Source organism: Elephantulus edwardii, unplaced genomic scaffold (assembly GCF_000299155.1).
Source record: "Elephantulus edwardii isolate Elephantulus edwardi_28Jun2011 unplaced genomic scaffold, EleEdw1.0 scaffold00100, whole genome shotgun sequence".
In the NCBI taxonomy this organism is placed as follows: Eukaryota; Metazoa; Chordata; class Mammalia; order Macroscelidea; family Macroscelididae; genus Elephantulus; species Elephantulus edwardii.
Window position 1 is genome coordinate 5,864,655 of NW_006399850.1, and position 7,818 is coordinate 5,872,472.

The window sequence follows — 7,818 nt, forward strand, 5'->3', positions numbered from 1 at the left end:
TGGAATGTTGATTCACCAAGGGAAGTGAAGTGACATGATAATGCCTCCTTCAAGCTTGGAAGCAGGAGTGGCATCCACTTCTGAAATGGCTTGCCTTCAGAAACTCTATGAACATGGAGAAATGACCAAAGTTATACAAGTGTTCAGGTCTTTTGTTCATAGGGTCACCATGAGTCGTCTATGACTCGATGGCAGTTAACAACAATAAAAACAACAATATAGAGAGAGTTATGTTGGCCTAGTAGAAAGAAAGTTATGCTACTAAGGCCAAGGTGGATGATTTTAATCTGCAGCCCTCAGTCCTGATTGAAATTGTTTTTTGTCAAACAGTCTTCTAAGTGATATAGCACTGGTCTGTGCATTGCTGTACAGAGGTAAACACTGTGACACTGAATGGTGGACCGTGTTTGGGGAGTTTCCCGATTAAAGCAAGCTTGGAAGCAGGAGTGGTATTCACTTCTGAAATGGCTTGCCTATGGAAACTCTGTAAACATGGAGAAATGACGAAAGTTATACTAGTGTTCAGGTCTTTTGTTCATAGGGTCACTATGAGTCTACGGCACTTAACAACAATTCCCATCTCGTGTATTTTGGGCACGTGGCCAGAAGGGACCTTTTCTTAGAGAATGGCACCATGCTTAGAAAGGGGGCGGGACTGAACAAGAGAGAAAAACAAACCCTGATGAGATGGAATGATATAGTAACTGGTGAAAGGGAGAAAGGTCAGGCTTCTGGCCTCAGAGCTGTTGTACATAGGGTCACTATGAGTTTCAGGTAACTCAATGGCACATAACAACAACAACATATCATTTAAGAAATATTACATTGAAGCAATTTATGACAAAATTTGTCAAATATTATTCTACAATGAAAATTTGTAATAAAGATTGCCAAATGATCCCTGGTAGCATAGTCCCCAGTTGCCCTGCTGACCCAAAAGTGATGAATCTCTGACAGTTCAAATCCACCAGTGGCTCTGCTGGAGAAAGATGAGCAGTCTCCTCCTGTTACTATTTATTTACAGCCTCAGAAACCTGAGGAAGGCTCATTGAGTCAGAACTGACTCTACAGCCGCAAGTGACTGACTGGTTCTGGATGGTCTAGAACAGGAAGAGGTCACGGGGGCAGGGGTCGGGGGGAAGCACATGATGAATAACTGCGTGACTCGAACCCTAGTAATGCCACTGTGTATTTTTTATTTTCCATTTAAGAACAAGAATTTACTTTCTAATTCTGTCTCTACCCCTGGAAACACTTTTTTTAACCTGAGGAAGTGATTATACCTCAGACTCTTTATCTAAAAAATTACAAAATTCTTTAAAGGTTACTGAAAATCCTCTCTTAGAAAAATAAGGTTTTGTCATTTGAGGCTCACCTAACCCGACAGCGTGACTATTCACACACTGGTTTTCTTAGATCAGCAAATGAAAAGATTAAAAACCAGCCAGAGAACAACAAGAGGATCATCTTTAAATAAAGAACAAAGGGCCCGGGTTTCTGAGTGCCTCACATCCTCCTCTCCTTCCCAGGAGAAACTTAAGGCTCTTACTTTCCCAACCTAAGATGCATGTCATGCATGTCACCACTTTCGACACCAACCTGATCTTCTCTCTCAGCTTGGTCACTGAGTGTCTATGCTCCTTTCCTTGCCTAGCTCTTTAGCTGTGCAACCTACCTAGCAGATGAGCTTCTCCAGAGCTGTTCTCCCATAGATGATGCAATCTATACTTACCACAGGTGTGAGAACTACTTTAGTTAACTTCTCTGATGTCAGTACCTTCTGATTTATGAATACTCACATGGCATAGATGATTCTGTGTAATGTGCTAACCAAAAGGCCCAAAAGGCTAGTAGTTCAAATCCATCAGCCACTCCACAAGAGAAAAAACAATCTCCTTCCATCAAGATTTACAGCCTCAGAAACCTGATGGATAGTTTCTATGAATCTGAACCAATTTAAGAGCAGTGGGTTTGGTTTTGCGTTTTATGTTCTTGAAAGTACTAACTCCTGCCTCTAGTGACACCACCTCAGTACAACCTCCCTATTAGCTATTCCCTCATATGACGCAACGTTCATTCTCACTTCAATACGGGCCTACTCCATGCTAACAGCCTGTGGTAAAACAAAAAGCACAAGACTCGAAGCATAAGCACAAATGCTTAATAATGACAATAGGGACAGATTATACAATAAGCAAGGCAAGTGTAGGAGCCCTTGTGCTTACTTACTAACATGTAGTGAAATCAGGTTAAATTATTCACTATAGATTAACAAATAAGCATAAGTAACTCTGGCTTACCTGGATTAATGGGTACTCCACCCCTGTCAGGAAAGATAAATTTGAAAAGAGGTTTTGGTTCCATAGAAAGGCGTTGTGGGGTTGGAAGAGAAAAAGATGTCAGTCATACTAGACAATGGAAACACTGATGTGGTGAAAAGAATGTGGAATTATTGTCTACAGATCAGTAGATAATCATAAGTCATATTTATGTAGTTTATTGTATACTTTGACACTGGTGCTTCCTAACTAGGATAACAGACTCTGTTAAGAGTGGGTCCTCCTTTATTCTCTTTTTTGTAAGGAGTAAAAGTTTCCACAATATTGTACATAGTTTGACATAGAATCCTTACCTTATTTCGATTAAGATAAGAATTACATTATTTTCCGTACTGCGTTTACAGCATTGGTAACTTGAAGTAGACAAGAAAAGTTATTTTAAGAAATTTGCCGTGAGAATACTGAAGGGGATGGGAAACACACAACAAAATACCACAATAAAGAGTGTTATGAGTTAACTGTAGACATCCTGAATCCAACATTTTCCAAATTTTATTCTTTTTAACTTCTTACCACTAAGTCACCAGAACTCTTTTGTTTGTAGAGATAAGAAAACACCCTAAGCTTCAGTTTCTATGTCAGTAGAATAGTACTCACTTCAGAGCTTTCTTCCATCGTATTTTTTCTTAAAATTTAGAGGCATAGTCGAGAGTTGTTGTTGTTGTTGTTGTTAGATGTTGCCCAGTTGAGGATGACCCATAGGAATCCCATGAACAATAGCTCTGAACTCTATCCCATCCTCTACCACCCCACAACTTCTGACAGACCTCAACCACCACCGCAGTCACTATGTTAATCCATCCGGTTTAGGGTCCTCTTCTCTCCTGGCATCCCTGCAAGCATGCTCTCCTTCTCCAAAGAACACTCTCTCCTAGGAACATGCCCAAAGCATGAGAGCCAAGCTTGATCACCTAGCCTCTGAGGAGCACTCTGGCTGCACCTCTCCAAGAGGAAGTGTGCTAATATTCTCTAATTTTCTTAGGTTTTTTACATCTTTCTAACAATATTTTTAAGTCTTTTAATTTATTTCCATACAATAACTCATTTACATTTTGTTTTAGTCATGTGCCCTGTTTTTGATACTATTCTCCACTTACACTGTTTTATTAATTCACATACACTGTATTTTATACTACCAGTCATGACTGAGCTATGCCTATTATCACCCTGTCTCTTTGAGTCACCAATCAATCTTTCCTATTCCTTCACCACCACCCCCTATGCACTCACTAAACTCTGCTGTCCTGATGGTCTCCACACTTTCCCTTTTCCTGCCCCTTTCCTTCTCTCCCTTTGTCCTTTTGGACATTCACACACATCTAACTAGTTGTCCTTCTACTTTTACGATAATGATTGTATGTAGTATTTATCCTTATGAGACTGAATTCGTTTACTCAGCATAATGCTCTCTAGACTCTCCCATGCTATGTAGTATTTTATGAAATCCTTGTTTCTTAGTGCTTCATAGTATCTCATTGTATGAATGTGCCACAATTTCTCAATACACTCATTTGTTGATGAACATTTGGGTTGTTTTCATTTTCTTCCTTTGTGAATAACACTACTATAAACATTGGTATATATATATATCTCGGTTTGTGTCTCAGTTTTAATTTCCTAACATTGGAATAGCTGAGTCATATGGAATTACAACGTTGAGCTTTTTGAGGAAATGCCAAGCTGTCTTCCAGAGTAGTTGTACCATTTTACAGTTCCACCAGTAGTATATGAGAGTTTCAATCTCTCTATAGCCTTTCCAACATTTATTGCTTGCTGCCCTGTTAAACTTTGCTAGTGCATTGGGCTGAGATGGTATCTCACTGTTGTTTTTATTTGCATCTCTCTTATTGCCAGTGATTTTGAGCATTTATTCATGTGTCTGTTGGTTATCCAAATATCTTCCTTTCTCGAGTCCTTTCATATCTTTTGTCCATTTTGTTATTGACTTACCAATCTTTTTATTGTGGATGACTTGTAGTATTCTGTTTACTTTTGTTATGATTCCTTTGTCTAAGATGTCATTGACAAATGTTCCCCTACCCTCAGTCTGTGAAGGTTCATTTTACTCTATTGGAAAAGGTTTTTAATGCACAGAGGTATTTGGTTTTTAGAAGGTTCCATTCATCAATTTTATTCTTTCATGGTTTTACACTTCTGGTTGTATTTATAAACAAAGAGAAAATGAAAATACGACATATCAAAATGAAAATACAACATATCAAATGCTTTGGAACACATCCCAAAGGCATTCCTCAGGGGATAGCGCATACCAATTGGAAACACATTAAAGAAAAAAAAAAAAGAAGAAAGGAGAACATTTAATGACTCAACTCAACACCTCCTTCACATAGTGAAAGAACAAAAAGCTAATCCCACAGCCTCTAGAAAAAAGGAATTAATGAGTGCAATAGCTGAAATCAATAAGAAAACAAAAAACCAAACAAAACCATCAACAGTACCAGAAGCTGGTTCTGTGAAATAGTCAATAAAATAGACAACAAAATACAAGAAAAGGAAGACATGAATAACTCCAATAAGATATAAAAGAGGTAGGTAAAAAAAGAAGCTGAAATGAAATCAATAATAATGGAATATTATGAAAAGCTATACTCCAATAGGAGCTCTGGTGGCCTAGTGGCAAGAAGCTGTGCTGCAATCCTGAAGGACCATGGCTCAAATCCACCATCTGCACCACCAAAGAAGGATGGGCCATCTCTCATGTGAATAACTGCCTCTGAAAACCCAGTGGAGCGTCAGTTATGAGATGGTTCAGACTTGATGGTATATATAACAACAGCAATACTACAGTAAATTTTAAAACCTAGAGGAAATGTAAAAATCCTAGAAACTCATACCCTTCCCAGTTTGACACACACAGATGTAGAATACTTTAACAAACCCATCACACAAGAAGAAATTGAGCATGTCTTAAAAAGACTTCCTGCAAAAAAAGTCCTGGCCCTGAAAGTTTCCAAGGAAATTCTACTAAACTTTCAGAGAAAAACTATCACCAATTCTACTTAATTTTTAAAAAAATAGAAAAGAAGGAAGATTTCCAGAGTTACCCTATAAAGCAAGCTTAAACCATATACCAAAATCAGGCAAAGATATTACCAAAAAAGAAAATTGTATACCAATATCCCTCACGAATTTAGATAAAAAAATATTTAAGGAAATCCTGGCCAATAAAATCTAGTAGTATATATTAAAAAAAAAATTCACCATGACCAAGTAGGATTCATTACAGGCATAAAGGATGATTCAATATAAAAACAATCAATGCAATTCATGACATTAAAAAAGAAAAAAAATAAAGAAACAGCCCATGATACTATCAAGTGATGCAGAAAAGGTGAAGACAAAATCCAACCTCCTTTCTTGATTAAAATACTCAACAAAATAGCAATCAATAGAAGATAATTTCCTCAACATAAACAAAAGTCTATGTGCAAAACCAAGATGAACATTTTTCTCAATGAAGAAACACATTTGCCTTGCAATCAGGGACCACACAAGGATTCCCACCATCACCACTGCTATTCAATAATGTATTAGAAGTATTTTGTAGGGCAATAAGACAAAAGAAGCATATAAAATGCTTCCCATAAGATTTTGAGAGCAATAAGTGTGGTGTGAGAATACTTGGCAGTTGTATCTCAACATTTAAATATTTTGTTCTCTTTTTGAGTATCAGCCAAGAATAGAAAAGTCCGTTCAGTTGCGGTTAGACATTTGGACTGTTTCCTTTTTTCCTTTTCTTTTTGCAATGGTGATTAGTGCTGCTATGAACATTGGTGTACAAAATCTCCTTTGTGGGCCTGGATAAATCATCCTGCTGCCATGCCCCTGCACAGGTTCCCAGTCCATTTCTGGAAGCAGTTACGGCTTCAGGAGGGCAGCTACTCTTGCCTCCCCAAGCACTACTGCGCTCCCTAGAAGAGATGCCCACACCCACTCCAGTCCACCACAGACCCCACAGGGTCAAGTTCAAGATCAACTCCAAGAACAGGCAGTGAGAGCTTGTGGAAGATATACCCATACCCCTCTACTATCCCCCAGAGTCCCAGCTGGGAATGTGGGGTGGCGAAGGCTGGATCTAGGGCCACAGATACACCAGTGACCACAAGAGTTCCAAGAGGTTGAAGAAGATCTGAAAGCCACAGTGGTCCCAGCGAGAACTGTCCAGTGAGATCCTGTCCAGTGAGATCCTGTCCAGTGAGACAAGAAGTTCTCTGTGACCATGACCATGAGGACACTGGACCTCATCCACCAGGCCTATGTGTTTGACTTCTACATCCTAAAGACCCCAAAACAGGACCTGTGCTCCAAGTTCGGGATGCACCTAAAGCGAGGGATACTCCTGCGCCTGGCCCAGCAGGACACACAGCTGCACCCAGATGACCCTGCTCTGAGGACAGCCATCTGTGACAAGTACAAGGATTTTGTTATCCCTGAGGAAGAGGTGGAGTGGGTGGGCCTGACACTGGAGGAGGCGGTGGAGAAGCAGAGGCTCCTGGAGGTGAAGGACCCCATCCTGCTGTTCAAGGTCTACATGGCTGAGCTATGGAGCAGCTGCAGCAGCAGGCGCTTTCTGAGCCAGCAATGCTGCAGAAGGCTGGCGAGAAGTAACGTGGCAACGTGACATGGCAATATGAGCTCTGGATGAAGAGCCTGGGGGTCCAGGGGGCACTGTGGTCAGTAGGTGATGCTAGACTGGGTGCTGGCATTTTCAACATGACTCAGGTGGAGTCTGGGAGCTGAGGGGCCTCTTGTAGGATTCTGGGGCGTCCCCCTGAGTCTGGGCCTCCTCACTGGCCCTTGGTCCCTTCCATCCCTGCTGAGGCCCACTACTCCCATGGGACTTGCCTGTGCCTGTAGGGAAGAGATAGTAAAGTCTGAGCTGGGGGCAGGGGAGGGGGAGAATCTCCTTTGTGTTTCAGTTCTAATTTCCTTAGGGTATATTCCTAGTTTAGGAACAGCTGGGTCATATGGAATTTCTATGTTCAGCTTTTTGAGCTAATACCAAACTGCCTTCCAGAGTGATTGTGCCATTTTACAATCCTACCAACAGTGTACAAGACTTCTACTCTCTCCACATCATCCCAACATTTATCGCTAGCTGTCCTACACAACAACTGAATGGATTGAAAAACTATGGTACATTCATACAGTGGAATACTATGCAGCACTCAGGAAAAATGATTTTGAGAAAATATTATATAATTTGGGAGAGACTGGACAGCATTCTGCTAAGTGAAAGAACTCAGTCTCATAAGGACAAATACATAAGAACTTTATTGTAAAAATAGAAGGATAACTAGTAAAACATGCCTGAGGATACTAGGGTGGACGAATAGGAGCAGAGGTATGAGGATGGATAGGGGGAAAATCACAAAGTTGTGTAATTTAGTGGGTAGATGGAAGGAGTAAGGGAAATGGGGAAGATCTGGCCTCAAAAGACAGGGTAATGGTAGGCACA

General features: G+C 40.3%; 1 pseudogene; it reads left to right on the forward strand.

The window, feature by feature from the left end:
• Positions 1 to 6,179: 6,179 nt before the first annotated feature.
• On the forward strand, positions 6,180 to 6,968 carry LOC102863927 (annotated as a pseudogene).
• The last annotated feature ends 850 nt before the right edge of the window (positions 6,969 to 7,818 follow it).